The sequence below is a fragment of the Oncorhynchus nerka genome, linkage group LG18, assembly GCF_034236695.1.
Source record: "Oncorhynchus nerka isolate Pitt River linkage group LG18, Oner_Uvic_2.0, whole genome shotgun sequence".
In the NCBI taxonomy this organism is placed as follows: domain Eukaryota; kingdom Metazoa; phylum Chordata; class Actinopteri; order Salmoniformes; family Salmonidae; genus Oncorhynchus; species Oncorhynchus nerka.
The window spans coordinates 61764271-61774147 of record NC_088413.1 but is presented as its reverse complement, the minus strand read 5'-3'; the positions used below and the strand labels follow the sequence as shown (position 1 = coordinate 61774147).

Sequence of the window (9877 nt, the reverse complement as noted above, 5' to 3'; positions counted from 1 at the left end):
TACCTTGTCCATAGCAGATCAACTGGACCCGTTACAGTTTGCCTATTAGGCACAGAAGGGGACTGAGGATGCTACACTGACCAGGGGAGCCCCAGGGGTGTGTCCTTTCACCGTTGTTGTTCTCCATCTACACTAATCAGATGATGATCCAAGGAAACAATGTGAGCCTTTTCAAGTACGCGGATGACATGGCTCTGGTGGGACTCTTTCTTAAAGAAGTAACGTCAGATGGGGACAGCTATTTTAAACAGGCCAACAACCTTCAAGCATGGTGCTGATCAAGTGCCTTCAACATCAATGTGGAAAATACAAAAGGAGCTGATTACCAATGGCAACAACTTGCCAATGTCCCAACCACTCTCTCTGAACGACCAACCAGTGGAGGTGGTTGAGTGTTTCAAATACCTACAAATTGATGACAAGCTGAGTTTTACAGAGAATGTTGAACGTATTTTCAAAAAAGCAAGCCAGCCTGTTTTTAATCAGGAAAATGAAGATCACAATTTCTCAATAAAAAGGGGTGAAGGGGATCTGTTTCTAATTTGTCTTTGCTTCTGAGTTGCTTTCTCAAATGAACATGACCTTTTTGTCCAGTTGTGAGCTCTCCAATCTGTTTTATTTGATTGTCACCGTCTCATTATATCAGGCATGTGAACCTATTTCAGTTTATCATAATGGCATGCATCACCAATGCAGTCATAGGCCTACAGTATGGCATTAGTGGCATTATGGGCATGTGCAATGTGCCCTTGTCACACATTGTTCTCATATTGTTGAGCCAGCTATATGTTCTCAATTTAAAAGGATACCAGTAGATAATGTATATGAAGCTAACCATAAGCCTGATTTTCTACATGACTTTTTCCTGACAATTGTTTAGTGCATATCCAAACCTTGTATTCATGAAAATAAGGAGCTGACAATTTGTATGGTAATTGAAATGTCAACAAGTTCAATAATGGGCATAAACAATTTCTAAGATTTTACTGAGTTACAGTTCATACAAGGAAATCAGTCCATTTAAATAAATAAAGTCCTATCCTATGGATTCCACATGACTGGGAATACAGATGTGCGTCTATTGGTCACAGATATAGTATCTTTAAAAAAAAGTAGGGGCGTGGATCAGAAAACCAGTCAGTATCTGGTGTGACCACCATTTTCCTCATGTAGCACGACACATCTTGTTCGCATAGAGTTGATAAGGCTGTTGATTGTGACCTGTGGAATGTTGTCCCACTCCGCTTCAATGGCTGTGCAAAGTAGATTGATATTGGCAGGAACATGGTGTCAAACATGTCAATCCACAGCATCCCAAACATGCTCAATGGATGACATGTCTGGTGAGTATGCAGCCCATGGAAGATTTGGGCATTTTCAGCTTCCAGGAATAGTGTACAGATTAATGGTCGACCGATTATGATTTTTCAATGCAGTTACAGATACCGATTATTGGAGGACCAAAAACGCAGATACCGATTATTTTAACTTAATATAAGACATCAATAAAATCAATTTAGCCTCAAGTAAATAATGAAACATGTTCAATTTGGTTTAAATAATGCAAAAACGAAGTGTGAAGAAAGTAAAAGTGCAATATGTGCTATGTAAGAAAGCTAACATTTCAGTTCCTTGCTCAGAACATATGAAAGCTGGTGGTTCCTTTTAACATGAGTCTTCAATATTCCCAGGTAAGAAGTTTTAAGTTGTAGTTATTATAGGAATTATAGGACTATTTCCCTCTATACCGTTTGTATTTCATTAACCTTTGACTATTGGATGTTCTTATAGGCACTTTAGTATTGGCAGTGTAACAGTACAGCTTCCGTCCCTCTCCTCGCACCTCCCTGGGCTCGAACCAGCAATACAACGACAACAGCCACCATCGAAGCAGCGTTATCCATGCAGAGCAAGGGGATCAACTACTAGAAGGCTCAGAGCGAGTGACGTTTGAAATGCTATTAGCGCGCGCTAACTAGCTAGCCATTTCACTTCGTTTACACCAGCCTCATCTCGGGAGTTGATGGAATTGAAGTCATAAATAGCGCAATGCTTGACGCACAACAAAAGCTGCTGGCAAAACACACGAAAGTGCTGTTTGAATGAATGTTTACGTGCCTGCTTCTGCCTACCACCGCTCAGTCAGATACTTAGATACTTGTATGCTCAGTCAGATTATATGCAACGCAGGACACGCTAGATAATAACTAGTAATATCATCAACCATGTGTAGTTAACTAGTGATTATGATTGATTGTCTTTTATAAAGATAAGTTTAATGCTAGCTAGGAACTTACCTTGGCTTACTGCATTCGCGTAACAGGCAGTCTCCTTGTGGAGTGCAACGAGAGAGAGGCAGGTCGTTATTGCGTTGGACTAGTTAACTGTAAGGTTGCAAGATTGGATCCCCCGAGCTGACAAGGTAAAAGCTGTCGTTCTGCCCCTGAACGAGGCAGTTAACCCACCGTTCCTAGGCCGTCATTGAAAATAAGAACGTGTTCTTAACTGACTTGCCTAGTTAAATAAAGGTATAAAAAAATAAAAATATCAGCGCCCAAAACACCAATTTCCGATTGTTATGAAAACTTCAAATCGGCCCCAATTAATCGGCCATTCCGATTAATCGGTCGACCTCTAGTACAGATCCTTGCATTGTCATGGGGTGATGGCAGCAGATGAATGGCACGACAATGGGCCTCAGGATCTCATCACAGGAATTGTGTCCGTAATTTATGCCTGCCCATACCATAATCCCACGGGACACTCTGTTCACAACGTTGACGTCAGCAAACCACTGATTTTAGTAGACGCTCTTATCCAGCACGACTTACAGTAGTGTGTGCATACATTCTCATACTTTTTTGTAACTTATCCCACATGGGAATCAAACCCACAACCCTGGAGTTGCAAGCAACTGAGATACACAGTGTCTGCCATCTGCCCCATACAGATGAAACCGGGATTTATCCGTGGAAAGCACAAGTCTCCAGCGTGCCAGTGGCCATCGAAGGTGAGCATTTGTCCACTGAAGTCGGTTACGATGCCAAACTGCAGTCAGGTCAAGGCCCTGTTGAGGATGATGAGCACGCAGATGAACTTCTGAGAGGGGTTCGGACAGTTTGTGCAGAAATTATTTGGTTGTGCTAACCCACAGCTTCATCAGCTGTCAGGATGGCTGATCTCAGACTATCCCACAGGTGAAGAAGCCAGATGTGGAGGTCATGGGCTGGCGTGGTTACACATGGTCTGTGGTTGTGAGGCCGGTTGGACCTACTGCCAAATTCTCTAAAATGACGTTGGAGGCGTCCTATGGTAGAGAAATAAACAGTTAATTATCTGGCAACAACTCTGGTGGACATTCCTGCAGTCAGCATCCCAATTGTATGCTCCCTCAAAACTTGAGACATCTGCGGCATTGTGTTGTGTGATAAAACTGCACATTTTTAGTACAAGGTGTATTTGTGTAATGATCATGCTGTTTAATCATCTTCTTGATATGACACACCTGTCAGATGGATGGATTATAATGGCAAAGGAGAAATGCTCACTAATATGGATGTACATTTTGTGTGTATGGAACATTTCGGGGATCTTTTATTTCATGAATCATGGGACCAACACTTTACATGTTCCGTTTATATTTGTCTTCAGTATGGATATCATTCAAGGGTTTTTCTTTATTTTTTACTATTTTCTACATTGTAGAATAATAGTGAAGACATCAAAATTATGAAATAACAGATATGGAATCATGTAGTAACCAAAAAAAAGTGTTAAAACAAATGTTTTATATTTGAGATTCTTCAAAAGCCACCTTTTGCCTTGATGACAGCTTTGCACACTCCTGGCATTTGTTGATGTCTTCACTATTCTATTCTTCAATGTAGAAAATAGTAGAAATAAAAAATAAACCTTGAATGAGTAGGTGTTCTAGATCTTTTGACCGGTAGTGTACATGTAGGCCTATGTATTTTACAGGACGTGAGCTATAATCATCAATGTCATGACACAGGTATAATGAAAGAGCCATGAGCTATAATATATGACAATCATAATGGATAATACAGCAGCACACTACATGGGAATTTCTTCCTTAGGTGTTTCATTTACAATGTTATAATGTGTGTTACTGGTGAATTCTATCCTTTGATGTTCAAATTTCACAATTTAATTTAGTGAACACATTCACAAAATGGTGGCTTTGATAACAGTTTTGAAGTTTAGGTTTAGGTTGATTGAGGTTCATAGCTAGCTAGCAGCACAAGAAAACATTGGGAAATATCTCTTCGTCAACAATCTCTGCAATTTTTCTCCATGCCATTGACCTTCTGATTTTGTCCTTGTATTCTAGCAAAGAAACATCATCATATAGAATTGGAAAACCAGACAGTGATGATTGGCTTTGCGACATGTTTTTTGGTTTTGCTTGCCTGGAACAAATTACAGGCAGAACTATTATCCCTTTCATACACAGACCAAAAACACACTCATATGAATGCTGTACGTACTGAAATGGTTTGCTCAGTTGGGAATTATTATCCAACTAGTCATTGCCAACTGTGTGGAGTTGAGAGTTTGTGACAGCAACTATGTGAGCTTACAGCATTATAGACACAGTACCTTCTAATGACTCTTGTGTAGTTTGTTACATGTGCTTGTTCGTGGGAGTCTCAGCTTTTCATAGATAGCTTTTAATAGTATTTGTAGCTCTAACCATTCAGACTCCACAGGCGTTTTTGTAAAAAGATCCAGCTTAGGACCACGTCGGGATTCGCCCTTGTCTCACAAACACCACTCTGGCTCAGCCCCCATTATTCACAAACTACTGGATGGTATCTACAGATGCAGAGTACATAGATAAATCAAATGTTGCAACCCAGAAATAACTCAAACACAAAGTTTAAAATGGGTTAGAAGTCCCAAATGTGCCAGTGTTACCGGTGCGACTCACTGAGTTAATAACTCTTCGATGTAAGGGACCTGTGTGGTTCTAGTTCTGGTTCTGACCAACATTTTCATTTATAAATCAATCTGTAGATACCAAAGATCAAAATGGCATGCATTAAGCAATAGCCCCTGTTCCCACGGACACGGTAGTATATGTTTTGCACCTGTGCAACGTAGGATGTGAAATCTGAAACCACTTGAAGCTGGGATGGATCTCTTAGCATTTAATTTGCTCTTCCTCCGACCGTCCATCAACTCCTGACTGAACCCTACATCACAGCCACGGGATTATTCTATTGAAGGAGAGGCGGACCAAAATGCAGCACGGTAGTTGTCCATGGTTTTTTAATTAGAAAACTGAACATGCACACAAAACCAAAACAACAAAGTGAAAACCCAAAAACCAGTCCAGTGTAGCACTAACACAGGAAACAAACACCTACAAACCCCAACACCAAACAGGCTACCTAAATATGGTTCCCAATTAGAGACAATGACTAACACCTGCCTCTGATTGAGAACCATATCAGGCCAAACACAGAAACAGACAAACTAGACACACAACATAGAATGCCCACTCAGATCACACCCTGACCAAACAAAACATAGAACATACAAAGCAAACTATGGTCAGGGTGTGACACTGACAAAGCAGATACCTTCAATTATTACATCATAGCGCAACAGGTGAGAGTGGTTTCATCACAGTAGCACATTCAGAGATTAATCTAAAATAATTCATAGATTTTAAACAAACAAAAAACTTTCTGTTTGTCATAGGCGGACAAGATTCATATGAGATGAACTGAGACTTCCTAAGGAGTTCATGAAGCCAATCTAGAGCTATGTGAGAAGTTCACAGCGATGGGGGCAGAAGTTTTAATTAAGAGAGACCTTTAGAAAATATGCACATTTTCTCTAACACCAAACATAGAAATATGCCTTTTACAGTCATGAGGAAGGTGAAATCTCATAGTTAGTCATTTTATTATTTGATGATGCTATATTTAGAAAGCAATTAAGTAATTTCAAGCCTTATTCATACAGTTTTGTTGAATAGGAAATATATCATACAAAATATTTCATATTTTATTATATTTGTACTGTGGACTTGAGCTTGTGTCCTCAAAAGTGACTACACCTCAGCAATTTATAATTATCTTTACCAGAAAGGTGAGATTAGAACATTTCTTTGAGTATGCAGCATTTCAAGTTATTGTTTCTGTCCCTCTCATGATTGTCACACCCTGATCTGTTTCACCTGTCTTTGTGAATGTCTCCACCCCCCTCCAGGTGTCACCCATCTTCCCCATTATCCCTTGTGTATTTATTTATACCTGTGTTCTCTGTTTGTCTGTTGACAGTTTGTGAAGTCAACCAGCGTTTTGTCTCAGTTCCTGCTTTTCCCCCCAGTCTCTCTTTTTCTCGACCTAATGGTTTTGACCCTTGCCTGTGTTGTCTCTGAGCCCGACTGCCTGACCACTCTGCCTGCTATCCTGTACCTTTTCCCCACCTCTGGATTACTGGCCTCTGCCTGACCTGAGTTTGCTTGCCGTCCTGTACCTTTGCCCCACTACTCTAGATTATCGACCCCTGCCTGCCTTGACCTGTCGTAATTACTTTTAGGGATTACATTTTCAATGACAGTTGCATTTAACTGTTTAAAACATCCATTGAATATGCACCATCACAAAGAAATCCACTATTAATTTGTTTTAGGCAGGTTCTTAAACATTACATAAGACTAATCAAATGGATGTTTTATTATCGTATTTTAATTATGTTACTGGTCTGTGCAGCCCGCACCATGCACACGAAATCAATAGTCATTTTGTTCATTAAACAGACAAGATACACTTAGGCTGAAAAGTATTTTCAGTCAGTCAGGAGAATAAAAATATTTGACATGGGTCCTCAGATCCTCAAAAAGTTCTACAGCTGCATCATCAAGAGAACTGGTTGCATCACCGCCTGGTATGGCAACTACTCGGCCTCCGACCGCAAGGCACTACAGAGGGTAGTGTGTATGTCCCAGTACTTCACTGGGGCCAAGCCTCCTGCCATCCAGGACCTCTATACCAGGCGGTGTCAGAGGAAGGCCCAAAAAATTGCCAAAGACTCCAGCCACCCTAGTCATAGACTGTTCTCTCTGCTAACACACGACAAGTGGTACCGGAGCACCAAGTCTAGGTTAAAAAAAAAGGCTTCTTAACAGCTTCTACCCTCAAGTCATAAGACTCCCGAACAGCTAATCAAATGGCTACGCAGAATATTTGCATTGTCCCCACCCCACCCGCATTTTTACGCAGGCTGCTACTCTGTTTCTAATCCATACATAGTCACTTTACCTCTACCTACATGTACATAGCTCAATTACCTCAACTAACCGGTGCCCCAGCACATTGACTCTGTACCGTTACCCCCTGTATATAGCCTCGCTACTGTTCAGTTGTTGTTGCTCCTTAATTATTTATTTATTTCCATTTTTTTATATACATTTTTTACTTCAGTTTATTTTAGTAAATACTTTCTTAACCCTTTTTTCTTCTTAAAACTGCATTGTTGGTTAAGGGCTTGTAAGTAAGCATTTAACTGTAAGGTTTGTATTCGGCACATGTGACAAATAAAATTTGATTTGATCACAGTCAACACATATTTTAGAGTATGCTAAGAATATGATGAAATATAACAGAATAAAATACAAATAAGATGTTTCCCACACAACTTGCATCAGGGCAACGTGTGGAACTGTCATACAAAAAAAGTTATTTTGAAAACGTGTTTTTTCTATGCTTCCCGTTCTTAAGTTAACTTTTTGCAAATTTTACTTTCGGTTTTGTACAGCAGATTCAAACAACTGAAAATACAATATTTTGGGTTATGGAAAATATATTTCACAGCGGTTTAGATGTTACAATGATTCTCTACAGTACACCATACTTGTTTTGTCACATAAACTGAATTTAGGCGAACTAATAGAATTTTAGCAACCAGGAATGGCAAAGTGATTTCTACATAATGCATCTTTAAGCTAGATAACATGCTGTCAAAATGTTCTGATCAATACTAATAAATGAGCCAAATCGGCAAGATGATCATGGGCAGCACTCACCTCAACTTAGCTAACATTTCCACAGCCTCATTGTAGCCTAACCAATATCCAAATGAAGGTTCAGTGAAAAGAAAAATCTTGACATTGATTGATCAAAAGTCTACACGTGGGTAGGCTTTTACTTCGAACGTATTAGGCTATAACGATTGGATGACTTAGGGGTTTCTGTAAACAACCATTTCATTATTTAACTAGGCAAGTCAGTTAAGAACAAATTCTAACGTACAATGACAGCCTACCCCGGCGGGCCAATTGTGCACCGCCCTATGGGATTCCCAATCACAGCTAGATGTAATGAGGCCTGGATTCGAACCAGATAACGCAGTAACTGCGATTACACTGACATGCACTGTCTTAAGACCACTGCACTGTCTTAAGACCATTAGCCTACTTTATTACAATCATTTCATCAAAGGAGTGATATTTATTCCCACAGCAATTCTTTATGGGTCCATCCAGTTGTGCTTAAGAAAACACTGCATGTGGTGAGCTATGCGAAGAGATGGGTGAAGTGACATGCCTCCAAAGTTTAGAACTGCCAGGAGAACAGTAGTAACAGGTGCTGCCGAGCAATCATCGAGCGCTTATGAGCGTAGTGATTGTCAATGCCGCCTCAGCATTACAGCTACATTTCATATTTGGCAGAACTTTACCGCAGTCATGACTAGGTCGGTTGGCGGAAATAAAAGTAGAGGCTCTGTCGCTGGCAATACCTTTCATATATAAAGAAAAGTCAGCAAAAAGTTGGCGGGATGCCAAAGTTGCCTGGGAAAAGTATTGGGTTGGAAGGTGTAGCCTACTAAAGACCTAGTCATGATTTCTGCATTTTCGCAGGCCCTTTAAACCAAAATCTAGGTATTGGGTCTGTGTGAATGGCTTTTTTGCAGGTAAATTCATTAACACTTCCATTGTTTAACACCTCCCTAATTTGAACTGCAAACAGACCCCATGTTTTAACATCTCCCCTATAGAACCCCGCAGTGGTGTCATAATACCCATACAGCATTGCAGTCAAACAGGGAAACGGTTCCAACCGTTTTTCCAACATTAATTTTTCCCATAGAGGATTTTAGGAACACTTCAAATAAGGGCTGTGGGTCGTGCAGGCTTACCCTGGCGTGAAGTTTGACAACCATGTAAATCTCTCTTGGACAACGTGACTTTTATCAATATATTCGGCTCTATTTACGCTCAGATTTGAAAATGCTAATTAGCATCAAAGTAGACATGATGCAAAACTGCAAATGTCCGCAAGCTCCTGCATGCCATCTCTGGCTGACACATTTGCTTACAGGTATTGAGTCAATTTAAAACTTGCACAAGACAGTCTACAGAATTGTCAATTTAAAGAAATTTAGCCGATTTATTTATTACAACATTTAGGTAACATTAGATAGTTAATCCAGAGATTTTAACCTTTGCCTTGATTCGGCAGTCTCGTCCGGAGCATCATGGCATTTGTTCTTTATGAATGCCACATTAGCAGCTAATTAGCAGCATTTCATTTTTGCGGGTAAAACAGGCGAATATATTAATAAAAGTCAGCTTGTCCTAGAATGATTTACAGGGTTACCAAATAGTCACACCAGGGTAATCCTACACAAAACACAGCCTTTATTTGAAGTGTTCCTAAAATACCCTACGCTATAGAGGAAAGTAAATTGTGGAACCATTTCCCTGTTTGACCGCTAGGTTTTATTTAAAAGGTAGCTTATACCTGCAAATAAGTGGTCAATTAAGTCTATTTGAAAGGGGGGTCATCTAAATATTTCCTTACATTGTTTTTTTTACAGGTAACATATCACATCTTCGGTTTTG

The 9877-nt window shown here is 40.0% G+C and overlaps 1 long non-coding RNA gene across 1 annotated transcript; it reads right to left on the bottom strand.

Annotated features, from left to right (window-relative positions):
• Positions 1-969: 969 nt before the first annotated feature.
• Positions 970-8282, bottom strand: LOC135561908 (uncharacterized). The gene is made up of 2 exons (XR_010459783.1): positions 8060-8282; positions 970-3307 (listed from the first exon to the last, which is right to left on the bottom strand). It is a non-coding gene; the product is annotated as an uncharacterized LOC135561908 (long non-coding RNA).
• Positions 8283-9877: the final 1595 nt, after the last annotated feature.